Consider the following 17409-nt stretch of genomic DNA (forward strand, 5'->3'; position numbering starts at 1 on the left):
CATACGAGTATTAAATTGTGCTCGTCCATCAATCGCATTGCTCCTCACAATGAAATGTTTTTTGAAACTTTCCACTACTTTATTGGATTTCTTTAACCCTACCTCGCTTAGCTTGAATGACATCTGCCCAATCCTTCATTAGATAAATGAGTGTATTAATCCCCTCTTTGGATTTGCTTTTTAACCCTGAAGCTAGCCGGAGCTTCTCATATATGTGCCTCCATCTGGGTCACTCACCAGAGCGGGGACAGTCAACATGACTCCCTCCAGATGTTGCTGGACACCAATTCTCATCATCCCTAACAATGGGCCATGTTGGCTGGGGCTGACAGATGTTGTAGTCCAATAGCCGAAGGGCACCATATTGCCTACCCTTCTACTATAGTCAGATGAAGCTTCCCAAGCTATAGGCCTCTTCCTCACCATTGCTGATCTTGATATGCTGAGCTGTCTCTAGCACCATTCTTTTTCAGTCAGTTTGTGGAATCCACAGTACAGTACTGCCTCCATAAGTTATATGGGGCTCTTGATCAAGGTATCGCTTTCTCTTTGCGCTTCACTCCAAGAACTTTCCTCATTCTGCCCTCTTCCCTCCACAGCCAAAACTTAAGAGGAGAATCACTGATTCACATTGTATTTATATGGATGACTTTATCCCTCCTGGCCCATCATCAAAATCTGATTTTGGAAGGAGGATGCTTATTCTATTTTTTTAAAATCAATGTTTGGTTTAGGATAGGGGAATCATATGTCCCATTTTACAAGTTTCCTCATTTTACTACTCCAGTTCACAAATCATCACACAAACATCAGGAGGCTGCATTCAACTGTGTATGAGAATCTTCACACACATGCCTCTGTGGAGCAAACTGCTATTTTTGCATGGGTACATGTGGCTGTCACAAAAGGTAGCGTAATTTCAGAAGGAGGGCTGCATTAAAAGATTTTGAGAAACGCTGCACTAGTGCAGTCTTTAGATTCATATACTGATTACTGATGGCTGCTTTATGGTTATATTTGGTATGGCAATTTTGCTAATTTATTATAGATGCTATTAGAAAACAGCTAATAAAAGCCATCATGGCAGGAGCCTAGAGGACCAGCAACATAAGGGCCACATTTCAGGCCTTTTGGGGCTTTTCATTCTGTTCTATAAGAGAAATGTCAAGTTTTATTAAACACCATTGGTCGTCACAAACATGGGAAACAAACACCATTTTATATACAGCTTATATGTCCTGCGAAAGGGACAGTATTGCAATTTATTATAAATGACTCCCTGCACAATGCAATGGATTGTGCAGGATAAATTTACACCTAAACCTTTGGGTTGCAAGGGCACACACAGCAACCTTGTGAGTTAAATGAGTTAAATCTCTCCCAGGTATCAAATGAATGGTTTTATCACTACCATTCAGGAATGAAATGTTGTCAAGAAGTTCCTTTAGATTTTTTCCCCCAGAAGAGAACAAGAAAAAGGAATATGATACATATAACAGAATGCCCTTCATGTTTCCAGTGCCACTAATACATATGTGTCAACTCACAGGGACTTTACCATTCCTATGAGAGCTGGCATGCAAGGATGGGAGTGTAGTTTATTTTAAGCTAGAAAGCCAAGATCTACCAAGCAGAGCCAGGTGCAAAAGGCATGTGGTTAGAATTGAAGAACAAGGTGCCCCTGAGCACATTTTAAGTCTGGGAATTTCTTTTCCATACCAGAACTGGACTGAGCTTCTTCTTCTTTGGTGATCACTCGTAGCCAAGTAAGATTGTCTTCCATAAACATGGTTTTAACAATGAGTCCGTAAGTGAGCTTACAGTCCTTTCATTGTTAACTCAATCTTTCTGCATTTTGGCAGCCTGAATTAAGGGTGTGCATGTATTTCTTTTTCTTGTTGATTGTTGAAAAAATTGGAAATCAGAAATACTTGCCAATCTACATGCCACCGAAATCACTACTAAAGCTCGCTCCCCGCCCCCATTCTATTGCATGCCGCATTTTCCTATCAAAGAGAGGAAAGGGAAAACTGCGCCCAAGACATAGCACACTGGAGTAATTTGAACATGCCAGGGGGCAGATGAGTGCTCTTATAGTCAAGTCTAAAGTTTGGCTCTCCAAAATTGTTTCATAGGCTTTGTGGCTTGTTATAAGCTATAGGCAATTTATCACTTGCAGGGATCCGATTTTTGCCTTTAGAGAAGAAATGCCAATCCACTGTTTTAGGAGGGCCAAGTATTTCCAAAGGGAAATAGACTCTGGTGGGTAGCTGTGTTGGTCTGACGCAGTCGAAATAAATTAAAAAATTGTCCAGTAGCACCTTAGAGACCAACTAAGTTTGTTCTGGGTATAAGCTTTCGTATGCATGCACACTTCTTTAGATACCAAAGAATCTGAAGAAGTGTGCATGCAGAGGAAAGCTTATACCCAGAACAAACTTAGTTGGTCTCTAAGGTGCTACTGGACAATTTTTTATTTATTTAATTTATTTCAAAGGGAAATAGGTGCACGTTATATGGCCTTCAAAATTAGCCATTAGAAGTCTATTATTGGCTTAACACTGAAAATCTTTCTCTAAGGCAGTTCAAGCCTGCTTAGTGTGCCTGGGTGGAAAACTTCATGGGAACCCAGGATATACAGTGGTACCTCGGGTTACAGACATTTCAGGTTACAGACTCTGCTAACCCAGAAATAGTACCTCGGGTTAAGAACTTGGCTTCAGGATGAGAACAGAAATCGTGCGGCAGCGGCATGGCAGCAGCAGGAGGCCCCATTAGCTAAAGTGGGACCTCAGGTTAAGAACAGTTTCAGGTAAAGAATGGACCTCCAGAACGAATTAAGTTCTTAACCCGAGGTACCACTGTACTGCCTTGGACTCAGTGGGAGAAAGCGGAAATATAAATACAATAAACCAGGAATGAACAACTGGGTGACCTATAGATGTTGCTGGACTTGGTGGGGATTGGAGTTCAAGATCAGAAGGGTACAGGTTGATTTCTCCTGCAATAAATAAATGCAATGGATGACACTAAAGATCAGTGATGGATGAAGAGGTTGATCTCGCCATACATAATATTTTTTTCCTTTCGATCTATGTTGCTCCTTTATCTTCATGTCTTTGAAATGAAAACAGCTGGGTTCCAGCTTTTTTGCATGTCTTAAATTCCACATCCTCTGGAACAGGGGTTAGCAACCTTTTTCAGCCGGTCCACCATCCCTCAGACCATGTGGTGGGCCAAACTATATTTGGGGAAAGGGGAAATGAACGAATTCCTATGCCCCACAAATAACCCAGAGATGCATTTTAAATAAAGGCACGCATACTACTCATGTAAAAACACCAGGCAGGCCCCACAAATAATCCAGAGATGCGTTTTAAATAAAAGGACACATTCTACTCATGTAAAAACACGCTGATTCCTGGACTGTCCACGGGCCAGATTGAGAAGGCGATTGGGCTGCATCCGGCCCACGGGCTTCGGTTGCCTACCCCTGCTCTGGAAAGACCCTCAGGTGGCACAGTGGGTCAGTGTGTTTGGCTCTTAACCAGAAGGTCAGTGGTTCGAGCCCACTCAGAGATGGCTGTGGGCAAGATTCCTGCATTGCAAGGGGTTGGACTAGATGACCCTCAGGGTCCCTTCCAACTCTACAATTCTATAATTCTATGAAATCATGAATTTTTCAGGTGGTTTGGCATGGGAAGAGATGGCCATGTAGGACACATAAGGAGACGTCTCCAAATACTTTAGCAGTACTGTATTTGCAAACACCAAATGCAGAATTTCAAAACGATCTCCCTCATCTGTGTTGATTAAACAAATTCTACGAATTCCATACTAGTTTCTGTGCTGTCTCTCACATTCAGTCCCACATGTGTAGAAAGAAGACAAGCACAATCCTGCTTACAGTCATGCCCATGGCACAGGAATTGCTAACTGACTGAAGGACAGCTTTTGTGGAAGGCATCCACATGGTGTCAGCATGTTTATTATCTGCAGCCCCATGATAATGAGACAACAGCTATCCCTCCTCCCATACATCCTGCCACCCCAGCAGTGAGGATAAGAAAACAGCGAAGGAAAGGAAAAGACTTTGTGGTCAGACTGGGAGTGGCATTTCTCCCAACCCTCCTGTCATTATCACTCTCAACGCACAAATACTTACCATGAAAAGAGGAGTTGCTAAAATGATACCAACTGAAGTGGGATCCAAAAAAGCAGTTATCATGTTGTTGTTGTTCTGAACAGAGAAGAGGACACTTTCTCCCCTTTGCAGCGACAAAATGGAAGCTGGACAAACTAAAACCCCACCTGCACTCTACATTTAAAGTGGTATTATACCACTTCACTCATGACTTCCCTCAAAGAAGTATGGGGATTGTAGTTAGTTAGGGCTGCTGATAGCTGTTAGGCAGGCATAGGCAAACTGATGTTTGGGGACTACAACTCCCATCATCCCTGACCACTGGTTAGCTAGGGATGATGGGAGTTGTCGTTCTAAAACATCTGGAGGGCCAAGTTTGCCTATGCCTGCTGTTAGGAGATCCCTACTTCTTCCACAAACATACAGTTCCCAGAGTTCCCATGGGAGAGGGACTGATTGTTTAACCACTTGGAGAAGTGTAGCCATTATCATTTAAAGTGGTGTGATACTGTTTTAAATGTATAGTGTAGACGGGACCTAATTCTATAGACACATTCAGTGCTTTTTTCTGGGGGGACGCAGGGGCACGCCTACCCCTAAACATTTTGTGAATCTAAGTTTGGCCTCATTGAAGGGCAGTATTTCAACATGAGTAGGAAAATGAGAGAACCCCTAAACACTTTTTCTTTTTTAAAAAAGCACTGGACACATTTGATGTTGAGCTCTACCACCCCAACCTCTACTTGTGTGGTGAGATGTAAGAAAGCATTTCAGCAAAACAGACATATGCAGGCTGTACTATGACAAGGGGGAAAATGTATGTGGCTTGGCAGTTATCCATTTTTTAAAACCACTTCTATCAGCATTCAGGCCTTAATCTCAGCAACTTTTGATACCTTTGACCAGGGTATCCTTGTAGGGCAACTCTGAATTGGGTATTGGAGGCACAACATTGCGGCGGTTCCACTCATATTTACCATAGATGGATGGCTCTGGAAGGTGGTTCTGCAGGAGCATTGTTCAGTTCTAAAGGTTCTCCGGAAGAGGGTTCTACCCATTTAGCCCCGCACTGGTTTCCAAGGGTCAACACAAAAACAATTATTTTTCCAGAAAAGCTGCCACATGCAACAAAATCAAGGCATTAAGATGGTCCAAGCATTCTAAAAACCACTGCATTGTGATTTCAAATACAGTGGTGCCCCACAAGACGAATGCCTCGCAAGACGGAAAACCCGCAAGACGAAAGGGTTTTCCGTTTGCAGAGGCGCTTCGCAAGACGAAAAGTGACGAAAATTTTTGGTTTTTTTTCTCGCCCCAAAACCCCTTTTTCTGAAGCGCTAAGCTGCTAAAAGCATTTTAGCAGCAAAACCGCTAATCCCTTAAGCCTTAAAAAGCCGTTTTTAGCCCTTAAACTGCCAATAGCGCTAATAGCGCTACTCCGCTAATGGGCTTGCTTCGCAAGACGAAGAAACCGCAAGATGAAAAGACTGGCGGAACGGATTCTTTTCGTCTTGCGAGGCACCACTGTAACTTGGATACGAAGCACTTGACTATTTGCAGATTTGAACCATCTGCAGAGGGACAGAATCAAAAACAGAGACTAATTTACATGACCTTTTTGAAAAGGGGACTCAAGTTGACTTCTTTGTGCAATTTAGAGCCTTGTACGCTGCACTCCGGAAGCTCAACCTGACTAAAATAGCTCCCTGCAAATCGAATTGGGGGAGGGGGATGTGTAGAGGGAATGGCCTTAGACTTAACACATCGGAAGGTTCAGATGTATCAAAGAGCAGCGGGACACCAATTGGATGCAACACTTAATAAGGCAAATGTTCAAAGTGACACGCTGCAGAGTTACCCCACTCCCAGGACATCAAACTGAGCGCACAATGTATTTTTAGAAACAAGCTGATCTATGAGCCAGATGTGAGGAGGAGCCGCCTCCCGTGATCTGGACAAAGTTTCATTTGTGCGAAAGTTGTCGCTTGGTCGCAAGCCGCATCCAATTGCGACACAGAGAACCTCAAAACAAAGATGCCATGTTTTCTGAAGGTCAACGCCTGATTTTATCATTTAAGCACTGGTGCCACCTGGAGGCCACTAAAAAAAAACATGGATTTAGCTGGAGAATAAATGAGCTCCCTGCTCATTTCATTAATGAGGCACAGTACTACCAGCTGCTTTCACTAAGCTGATTATAGCATTTCAAAGAGGAAAGACAATATGGTGGCACAAAACAAGTTGTTTACATTTACTTAAGTGTCCCTCATTATTTAACTCAAGGCCTATCTGCAATCAAGGGCCATTTTCAACAAGACCGTCATTGAAAATTATTGAATTAAACGGCAAATACACTGTGCTAAGTGCAGAGTTAGGACATAAGGCTATGGCACTTTAAACCCAGCAGCCATGGACCATTTAACACCTGCTCGTTGCTAGGATTCCTGCAAAGTATGCCTTGGGGAAGAACGGTAGCTCATTGGTAGGACAGATGAGTGGCAAGTAGGTGGTTCTAAATGCTCTCATTGTCATCCCCACGTAGGCTCTGTCTGAACACCTGCAGCACTGCTACCAGCCAGAGTGGACAATACTGGTATTGATGCCTCAGTATAAGGCAGCTTCTTATGCTGGATGAGATGGATCTTGATCAGATCTAGCAAGATATTTCATTGTTAAGCAAAGAGTGCTTAATCAGGATGTCTTAGCACACAGTGGTTATCCCTTAACTGGCTAAGGAAAACCTGAGTAGGCATTATTCCTTTGTGAATTTAAAAATGCATCAGAGGATCATGGCTGGGGTGCTTTCAAAGTAGACCATGTAAGACTGAAGTCCCCTCATCTTGGCTTTAAATGCTCATTGATCACTTCCACACAGTAGCCTAAACACTTGTGGAATTTTACACAAGATAGAAGAGTCCCTAAGGAGTCCCACGAACCATTCATTAGCTGGAATTCCCGTTTCAATGTTTCTAAGAGATTAAAGAAAAGCCACATGTTATATATGCAGCATATTTTCAATCTCCGAATATAGCTGAAGTCAAATTGTCCATGATACAAGAACTGGAAACTTAGTATAAAATTGTGTCAATGACTTCCAAATATTCTTCACTGAACTTTGGAACTAGACACAAGATAATGAAATTATTGATTCCAAGCAAACATTATGGATGTCAAGCAAACACTTGGGAGCAAAAGGCTTTCAGACATCTTGTATGTAGCTAGGAAGAGGAAAATTTATCTGGCTCTACCTATCATTCATACTAAAATAACTTGAAAACTAAAAGTCAGCTTGCAAACTGATGAAAAGCTGAACTATATTGTTGCTGAATATTCTGAAGCTTAGCTGCCAGCAACTGTCTTTAACAGTTCTCAAGGTCATGGGCCAATATTTCTCCTGAAATTAAAATTCATTAGCCTTTGAATAGGTTAGTTATAATGTTCAATTATTTTCCTCACAGAGCTCTCACCCTCTAGTGGCTGATAGGCAGAATATATTGTCTGTTTCTTCCTATTTAAATTAAACCGGATACAAGCAATTGACTTGATTGCTTTGGGGTGAAATTACTTTTTAATTCCTTCGATTTATTTACTACAAGGGCAGCTAAACAGAGCTTAGTTACCGTAGGAAATACAGGCTGTGTGTGAATGTGCATGGTTTTAGAACAAAAGCAGTAACATGTAGTGCAATGTAAGAACCGTTTACTTATGCCAACTAATGATGTCTAAGTTTAGAATTATACTTGTTCCCGTTACTGGCCATTAGAGATGGACAGATCTGTCAATTCTTGTTCTGTCAGATTCTCATTTTTCCAATCGTAAATTCAGTTCTCCACATTCTGCATCAAATCGTGCTTTTTTAAAAAAATACTCCTAAAATGTGATTTGCATTTTAGTGTGAAATTCTAATACACACATTTCACTATGCAACTTTGACTAATGTACACATTTTTGCAAGCAATTTCCCCTAATATAACGCATTTTGGTATGTTATTTTCACCAATATTATTAGGCACATTTCCCTCTAATATATACATCTTTGTAAATGTTTGGTCGCAAAATTGGGTTGTGGAGTTTAGAGAGGTGTCAATTTTGAAGTATAGCTGTGTTCTAGCATTTTTATTTTTAAAAAATATTATCAATAAATGGAGCAAACAGCGCATAACAATTGTGTCATTCTTTACACCCCTATTACAGTTGGATTACTAGAGAAACGAGATGTAGGCCAGATGTCAGACCAAAATGAGAGAAAGGCTTGGTGCTGTACCTTTTCGGATGGTTTATCGTTATTAACAAAAAATGATGACTGCCATATATTTATCATTTTCGATTCCTCAACCCCATGCCATTCTTGCTATTCTCTGTTCCTGCTAGTTGCCAAGTCTGTTGTACCGCTTTTTAAGGAAGATGGAAAGGAGAGCTAAAGTCTATTTGGGGACATTTGTTTGGTTGATAAACTTTTTTATGTGATTGGGCAGGTTAAGCCAGAAGCCCCTCACCTTTTCACACTCTCACTGCAGGTGCAAATATGACCCACGAGTTTCACAACTCACCAGCATTTTGGTGAAAGTGAACGATGGAAATAGCTGAGCCTGACTGCAGTTAAGTGCAATAAATCAGTTCCGACACACCCTCCCATGTAAGAGCTGATGTTGCTTTAAGGTGAGAGCTGCCCCATGGATGATCCCAATCAGCAGCACTGAATAACGTGTTGAGGTCTTTTCCCCAAGCTTTGCGTGCAGAGCTCCCTGCTCCAAATTTAAGATCTAGTAAGAGTTTGTAAAAGATAGATAAAACTCTTCTGCCCCTTAGAGCCCAGTTTGCAGAGTTTTGGTTTTTTTGTCAGTAGTTAATGGGTGTGGCAGCTGCTCAGATCTATAAACCAACTGTGCACTACAAGTTATTTGAAATATTGGAACCCAATTAACCCTCGTCCCAGAAAGGAGCTGCCACAGTTTTAAAGGAGAAATGGGCTTGCCCCTAACAGAGAAATCCTCCATCATAAGTTGTCCCTTTTGTCCACGATCCACTAATCGCTTACACTTGTCAGGATGCCTAAAGTTAGGATAGTCACTGAGGAGCTAGCTTATGACTCCATCTTACTCCAGACCAACAGCACGTGCTCCACAAAGGGATGTGCAGGAAGAGATAGGAAGTGAAAGGAGGGGTTGCAATGTTGCGCAGGACCCCTCTTAAGACTGTGATCCTGTCTGTGACTGCAATCCTGTTAATCTTCCAGCCAAACCTGCTGATTTATTCAGCTAACCTGTCTGCATGTAGTTTTTTGGGATGGGAGTCAAATTCCAAGGCTTCATCCGCCCTTTTGGAAATGTCAGCTACTTTTGCTGGAAGATCTTTAAAGGACAATTCAAGAGGTTTAAGGGCATTCTGCCAATCCTTTGTAAGATCTAGATACAATTGTTTGATATCTGCTGCCAGATCAGCAACATAGTTCTGGAGTTTTTGATGGTTTTCCTGCCTTTGGTTTCCACCATGTTGCACTTGTCAATTTCACTTGCTGGAGAACTGTCAGATTTTGGTGCTGCTAAGACAGACTTCAGAGTTTCACTCTTTGGCCAAATGTGATGTCATGTGCTTCCCTCAAAACTAGTGCTACTTAAAAGGGTAAAGGTAAAGGGAGTCCTGACCATTAGGTCCAGTCATGGCCGACTCTGGGGTTGCGGCGCTCATCTCGCTTTACTGGCCGAGGGAGCTGGCGTACAGCTTCTGAGTCATGTGGCCAGCATGACTAAGCCACTTCTGGCGAACCAGAGCAGCGCACGGAAACGCCGTTTACCTTCCCGCCAGAGCGGTACCTATTTATCTACTTGCACTTTGACGTGCTTTTGAACTGCTAGGTTGGCAGGAGCAGGGACCGAGCAACGGGAGCTTACCCCGTCGCGGGGATTTGAACCGCCGACCTTCTGATCGGCAAGTCCTAGGCTCTGTGGTTTAACCCACAGCGCCACCCGCGTCCTTTCAAAAGCTATAAATGTCAGCTGAGCACAGAACTATATCAAGAATGAGATGGGGTGAGCTGCTGAGTGATCAAACTATACATCCATTTGATTTATGGGCTACGCTGTGTTTCATTACTTGTATTGTTTGGAAATGGCAAATTAAGTAGGTTCACCTTTAAATGCAAATTGAATTGAATTTCTCCTTTATCCCAACTGGTCATACAAGGCATTTCTTTGAGTACACGAGGTTTTTCTTATGCTTATCTATGAACTGGATTTTTTTTCATTACCAGAAATTGAGGTGGGGTGGGGGGAGTTCAGGAAAATGTGACTACGTTCACTCTCAATATCTTTCCAAAATCTCCAGCAGCATAATAGAAAATGCTAATTTTAACTGCTCAGCAGAAAAACAGGGTCCAGAGAGAACTGGGTGACCCACTTCTGAAAATCTGGCAGCGTCAAACTCAAAAGACAGATTAAAGCTGAGAACAGGCAGTAGACAGTAATAACAAATGCCCTTATTGTTTTAGGGATGATTAATAGCTGGCACATCTCTTGAGTTTGACTGTGAGAGCATTTCTTCATTCTACAAATCTTTTTAAACCATTAAATAAAACAATTAACAGTTTAAAAGCTACAAACTCTTGTGTTGTTTTATTGCTCTCTGAAGTCTTTGTGAATTGCCTCCACTTTTGCAAAGACTAGACTTCTTCTGTGTTTAGACTCGGCCTGGCATGTGGTTAATGCGGCCATAGAACAAATTATATATGCTAAGAATCCCTGGCTTCAATGGGAACCAGAGCTTTATACTGTGGTTACACTTATTCATACTCTGGGAAGAGAAATTCAAAGTTGTTTTCATGATACAATATAGACTTACAAAAGACATAAAGCATCATGTTCGTATTTTGAAACTTTGCAGCAAAATTCTCCTTTCTAAAATGTAATAATTTATAAACTCAGCAGCTAGTTGGTGTGCATGGAAAAGGTATGAATTAACTGACTAGCTACTGAGTCTGGTGGATTATAGTCTTTTTCCTTCCTATCATCACTGTGCATGTGTGAACGTTAGGACATTCCTAGCTGCCATTTCATAGCAATGAGCTAAATTATTACATTTATTCATGTGCTTCAATGGCTGACTTCTAAAATTCTCTCCCACACAGCTGGCCTGCCTTTAGAAATAGAAAAGAATGGAAATCTTTCTGGAGCTATTGGTGGTAGGAAGGCTTTTTAATTCACACACATCAGTCCCAAGGTAGTCCAAAAGATGGAATGAGAAACCTATTTGGTACAGTAGCATTTTGTAAACAGTTGCCAAGTTGGTGCCTTGTCACACAAATATTCAAATAAAAAACTTAGTAACAAAACCAGCACTCAACTTCCACATTGCTGTACATTTATTGAATACATGGCATAAAATTTACTCCCTTATTGAGTCAAGTCTGGGCTAAATCCAATGTTTCTCCATGGTTTTAAGTTTGGTAATAAGTTGCAATTCAGCAACTTCTCTTTCCAGAAATAGACTGGAAAGAGAAGTTGCTGAATTGCAACTTATTACCAAACTTAAAACCATGGAGAGACTTGGTCTGAATAGAGACATTGGATTCTTATCTCATTATACATGATAAAGTTATTTTTAGCCATCTCACCCCTTGCTTTTTCCTGTAAGACCAACTGCAGTCATTAACAATCGTCAACAGGTTTACCACACCTATTAGCCAATCACCCATTCCCACCACCCTTCTGAGTAATAACCCTCCCCACCCTCTGACTATATGTAAGGGTCTGGTTACTTCTGTTTCAGTGTATCTGAAGAAGTGTGCATGCACATGAAAGCTCATACCAATACTGCAACAAACTTAGTTGGTCTCTAAGGTACTATGGAAGGATTTTTTGTTTCCCCTTTCCTTGATATTTATCTTCGCAACAACCCTTTAAAGTGGATGAAGCTAAGAGCCAGTGACTAGCCAAGGGTCACCAAGTGCATGTTTGAGTAAGGCCTCTCCTCTAACCACATTATGCAACACCAAAAGGAACACTGAGGTTCCAATTGCCATGATTTTGTGCAATGCTGGGTTAAACTGGACATCATCATGCTATCGTTCAGAAGGGTATTCACAAAGATGTAATATTCCTTTATTTCTGTGAAAATGTGCTCTCTCGAGATTATCACATTTTAACTGGGACATTTTATCTGAGGTACCTCTTTCAACTTTACTATATTATTACAGCTAATTTCGTGGAAGTGGTTAATTTTTCTGTTTCTGATGAAACTTTGTCACGTGGAAGAGGCTATGTGAGTTTGACAATTGTAAATGCGTAAGCGGGTCTATGATAAGCAGGTCAGTATAAACAAAGGCACAAGATCTAGACTTCAATGTGTTATGTTCTCATCTGAGTGCACAAGGATTTACACATGTCAACATTAATTATTTTGTTACAATGGGAAAGTTGGGGGCATTTTAAGCTGATACTGCAAGGAAGGTGCTGGCAAGTGTGCCAACTACATGTCTTCTCATTCATCACAGGTTTCTTTCCCACTTGACGCAATCACTGTCAAAGGTATGAATTGCTTGCACCTCAAATACACCATTATCACAACACTTCAGTGTAGATTACATGTGTAAAAATGGACCCAAGAACTGGCATCCAGGGCAAACCCTTGTAATAAGTTTTTGCAGTAAGTAGCTTGCCTTTTCTTTCAAGAAATGTGGCAACAAAACTTTTAAATAAAGCATTTTAAAACTAAAAAAAACCCCCTTCCTTGTTAAGATAATTTGTAATGTTTGGCCATCCAGAATGTGAATAATTAAATGGTTGGAATAAAAAAAATTGTTTGGAATAATTAAAAGTGCAATTTCTGCTGGAATAAAACAATAATAATAGAATGGTCTGGAAAGGTGTGTTCCTGAGAACAACAGCAAATTCTTAGAGTGTCCAAAATACCACCTTAACTAAGTTTTCATAATAAAATTACATTCAAGTTTCATCCTTGGAGGATTAAAAGTTTGACAGTTTTGTAAATAAACAAGAATTATAATTAGGTATTGTATGTTAAAACATTAATGCACCAGCAAGCAAGAGCAATAAAATATTCAAAGGCAATCCATTGAGAAAGATATAGAGGCACACATGGCACAGTAATCAAGGAACCAGGAAGCTTAATCTCACGGCCGGATACTATATAAGGCTGAAGTTGGTTCCTAGTTTTCATTTCATTGATTTGAAGTGGCCAGATCTTGAACAGCTACATGAACAACTTGAGTAAGAATGCAGTCCCAAGTCATGTTTCTTTTATTTAATGTATTTTTTGAGAGCTACAGTTATTTGTATGTATGAAACAGAAACAACAATAAACAAATAAAACTCTGGATCAGAGAAAAGGCCCAATGCGACAATGGCATGAACTAACATATTATTCTCTGTCCCTATGGCTGTAAAATAGAAGCCAATCACTGTAACCACATTCATCAAACTGAGGGACTTAAAGCATCATGAACAACATTAACTAATTATAATTTCAAAGACACTTGTATAATTAATAGTCTTTCTAAATTGTTGCAAATTGGGCTGGAGGTGTCCTTGTACTGTCAAGTCTTTATGAAAAACAAAACTACTCCATTCTGCCCCCCACCCCAAAAAAGGGCCTGTTTTGTTTGTTTGTTGGTGATGCAGATTTGATCCCTAAATTCCTCTGCAATTGCATTTTGCAAAGTTTATTGTACCAGAGATCTATAGAGTCCTACTGCTCTTCCACAACCATGTTATCACAAGCCTGACAGCAGCTAACATATTTACTTAAGTCCTAAAATACAGTACTGTTTCCCCATGCAACTCAGACAGTTGAAGCAGCATTAATTTTGGTGTTTTAAGAACTGTTTCCCAAGTTACATTTATTTCCTTGAGTACCTCATCCAAAATCTCACTACTTGTGGGTACTCCCCATTGACCACAAGTCCTCCAACAGCCAGGAGACACTGACAGACATGCCAGGTACAACCTCACTGGTGTATAATGTTTTTAATTTATCTTGTCTCGTGTATGCAGAAACAGATATAAGCAGCTTCACCTTCCAGATGCTATTCCATTAACTTGGTAAAATCTCCTCCCCCAAAGCGCCTTAAAACTAGCCATTTCTCCAGTTGTATCTTCTGTTAATGCAGAGTATAACTTTAAACCAAACTCATCTGCCATGCCCCAAATCAAGGCCTCAAAGCTTAATCCTTAAAACCCCATTGGAAAGAAAATAAATGATCTGATGAACAGTAAGGCAGTTGACTTGGACATTGGCCAATTTATCTCTGAACTGTTCTTCCATAAGTGGATAGATACTGACAGTTATGTGTGATAGCTATATCACTAACACTTTGTGTAAGGTTTACCTTTTGAACACAGCTATTCTGCCTAAAAGGGCCAACTATAAGCTTCTTCAAGCTTTACTTTCCTAATTCTTTTGAGCATTGGGTACAGTTGATGGCAGGTGGCTAGAATGGTGCTGCTTTTCCACCAGTGTAAAGCACTACTGGTTTTGTGGGGATTCTGCTACAGCAGCTAGACCAGCCTAGACCTGGTATACTAGGAGACAAAATAAACCTCATCCCCACTCAAGCTGCCAATGTTTCAAATGTGATGAAGGATCCACTGCTCCACTGACTCCAGCCAAGGTTAGAATTGTTCTGCTACAAGTATTTAAGGCTTATAAACCTCTGCACCTCATCATAAGCTTTGAGTCATCCCAATCACATACCAGTATCTGGGAAACTCTACTCTTTAGGACGCTCTTCTGGCCTAAGCACTGGTTTCACACAACACACTGAGGAATAAGCAGCTAAAGGTGTTACAGTGAAAAGGGTCAGGCCACCTGACTTACACTCCTGTGCATGCCCCCTACAGGAGCATCCCCAATGAGATTTCTGAACACTGTATTCAGCCCAATGCAGTGGCATAGCGTGGGTTGCTGACACCTGGGGCGGGGCAAGTGTTTCACCCCTCTGGTGGACTGGGCAGTTTTTTGGGGGTGCACCAGGGGGGCGCATGCAGAGGAAGGATGGAGTCTGCCTCCAACAGGCTCCTCAACTGCTGCCTCCATCCACCTGCTCACTAGACACACCTCAGCTGCTAGAGCTCTGTGCCTGTCATGGGGGCGCCTGATTGCGCCCCCTCAAAAATGTGCATCCAGGGCAATAGCCCCCCTGGCCCAATGCTCTGTGAAACATGCTTTCAAATGTGATGCCTTCCATGCAATCATGGCTAATAAATCTATGACTAAAAAACCGGGGGTTTAATATACATTTCTGGTTTTTTTTAAAAATCACAATCAAATGTATATGATCCAAGCAAAATCTGGAGAAACTGTTTGCTTGCCTCATAATGGGAAAATGTGGAAATATTTTTTGACTCCTAAAGGCTGACAAGATTTTAGGAATCCTACCTAATTCCAATGCCCTCAAAGCTCTATCCACACACACATTAAATACTTTTAAATATATGGTATTTGAGAAGGGCACATGGTTTCAACTATGTACCTTCTAATGTAACTGGAGGAGCAGCTTGTTCCAAGAGTCTTGTTAGTTCAGAATTTGCATAGTAAGCACACATTGCTTGAACACACATATAAAAGCCCATCTACTGCAATTGTTAGAAATAATTTTGATTGTGAGGGAGGCAGTCTACTGCAACCTGCATTTTTTTTAATTTGAGTTGTCTCACAAAATCTTTAAAGCGTTGCTTCATTGCAAACAGCTGCTTTCTAAGAGTTTCAACTCTCTTCTTCCCTTGCCTCTATACTTGCCACGGCTCTTGGAACCTCGCTGTAGAACTGCTTCACAACTGCAGAAAAGATTTCTATGTAATTTTACAATTAAAAAGTAGAAGAACAAAACAACCTGTACGTTTGCATACTTGCTTTCACGATGTTTGGAATGATGGTGCCCAGATGTGGATAAAGAACCAGCAAGTTCTCTCAAATGGGTGTTGCTACAGTTTTAAGTTCGAGAGGTGGAATATATTTTGTGGCTGGCCCAATAGTGGCAGATATTTAGTCAGAGCTCTCCTGACCTGGTGTATCAAACCTATTTCTTGCTTTCTCAATGGACTTATTATTTAAGATCAAGGGATGTCAAAGCAACTCTAGGGAAACACAGCTATTGTGTTTGCCTGTGTATGTGCAGGTTGTAACCTCAATAGCCGGGTGTGTCGTCACAGTATGGGTGTTTCTACAGCTCAGTTCCTTCACTGCACAACTTTAAAATCCTGGTCATTTTCCTGCCTAGAAGGCATATTTTTATTCATTTAACTGTTTTTACTACTGGCCCTGAACACAACTTCCTGGGGGGGAAATTTGGGCCCTCCTCTATGGATTTGGTGACTACACCTAGTTGCAACAGGCTGCCAAAAAGAATACTTCTATAAAGCCTTTTGTAAAACAAATAATTATCCACTATCACTTTAGATAATTTTCCTGTGATATGATTTATTTATTTCATCATTTACCAAAAGCAAGTTCCCAAATATTCAGAATTTGAAACCTTGATTAGGCACCTCCGCCTACATAAGTAGCATCTGCCACCACACCGACTGTAAATAATGCTGGTTTTATTAATACGTTAACCATCCCTTCTCCAAAGTCCAGAGGGCAATGTTTTGAAAAAACCCCAACAACCACCCTAGATATAAGGGTTTTACTAAGGCAGCCACTTACCCAGGATACATAAATTTAAGTCCAGTTACCATGACTGTACCTATGTTGAAAATTCAAAACCGCTAGAGATTAAGTACACTTAATCACTATTCCGAAATGGGTGCCACACTTTTGCCCAAAGGACCACAGAGACTTAGGTTAATACTGAATATTTTCCAAGTGCCAACACAAACAACCGCCTTCGCTTTCCAGTAAGCAACCCACAAGAAAACCTTGCAAAACAGTCGCCAAGTAAATACCTGGCGAGCAGCTGCTGCCCAGCCAGTGACAGAAACCAGCATCTTATTGGTTTTTAATGACGCGTGTCTAAACCTGGAGATTCCCTTTCACGTGGGAATGAAGCGCTTTCAGAGAGGCCCGCCTCCCCACCATCTAAGGCCTCCGACGTACCACGCCAAAAAAAGAGAGAGCAGATTCGCCGCCTAGCCCGGCCGGGAACTCCGCCCCGCGGCCTTTCAAGGCGAGGGCAAGCGTCTCACGCCGCCTCACCATTGTGCTCCTCCGCTTAGGTGGCCTTGCGCCTGAAAGACCGGCGTCATAATATTCAGGCTCTCGCGAAGGCACACTCGGGAGACGGGCGTGAGCTGCTTTAGCCGCTTGCCGAT

This window comes from Podarcis tiliguerta (genome assembly GCF_965153285.1).
Source record: "Podarcis tiliguerta genome assembly, chromosome: 1".
NCBI lineage: Eukaryota > Metazoa > Chordata > Lepidosauria > Squamata > Lacertidae > Podarcis > Podarcis tiliguerta.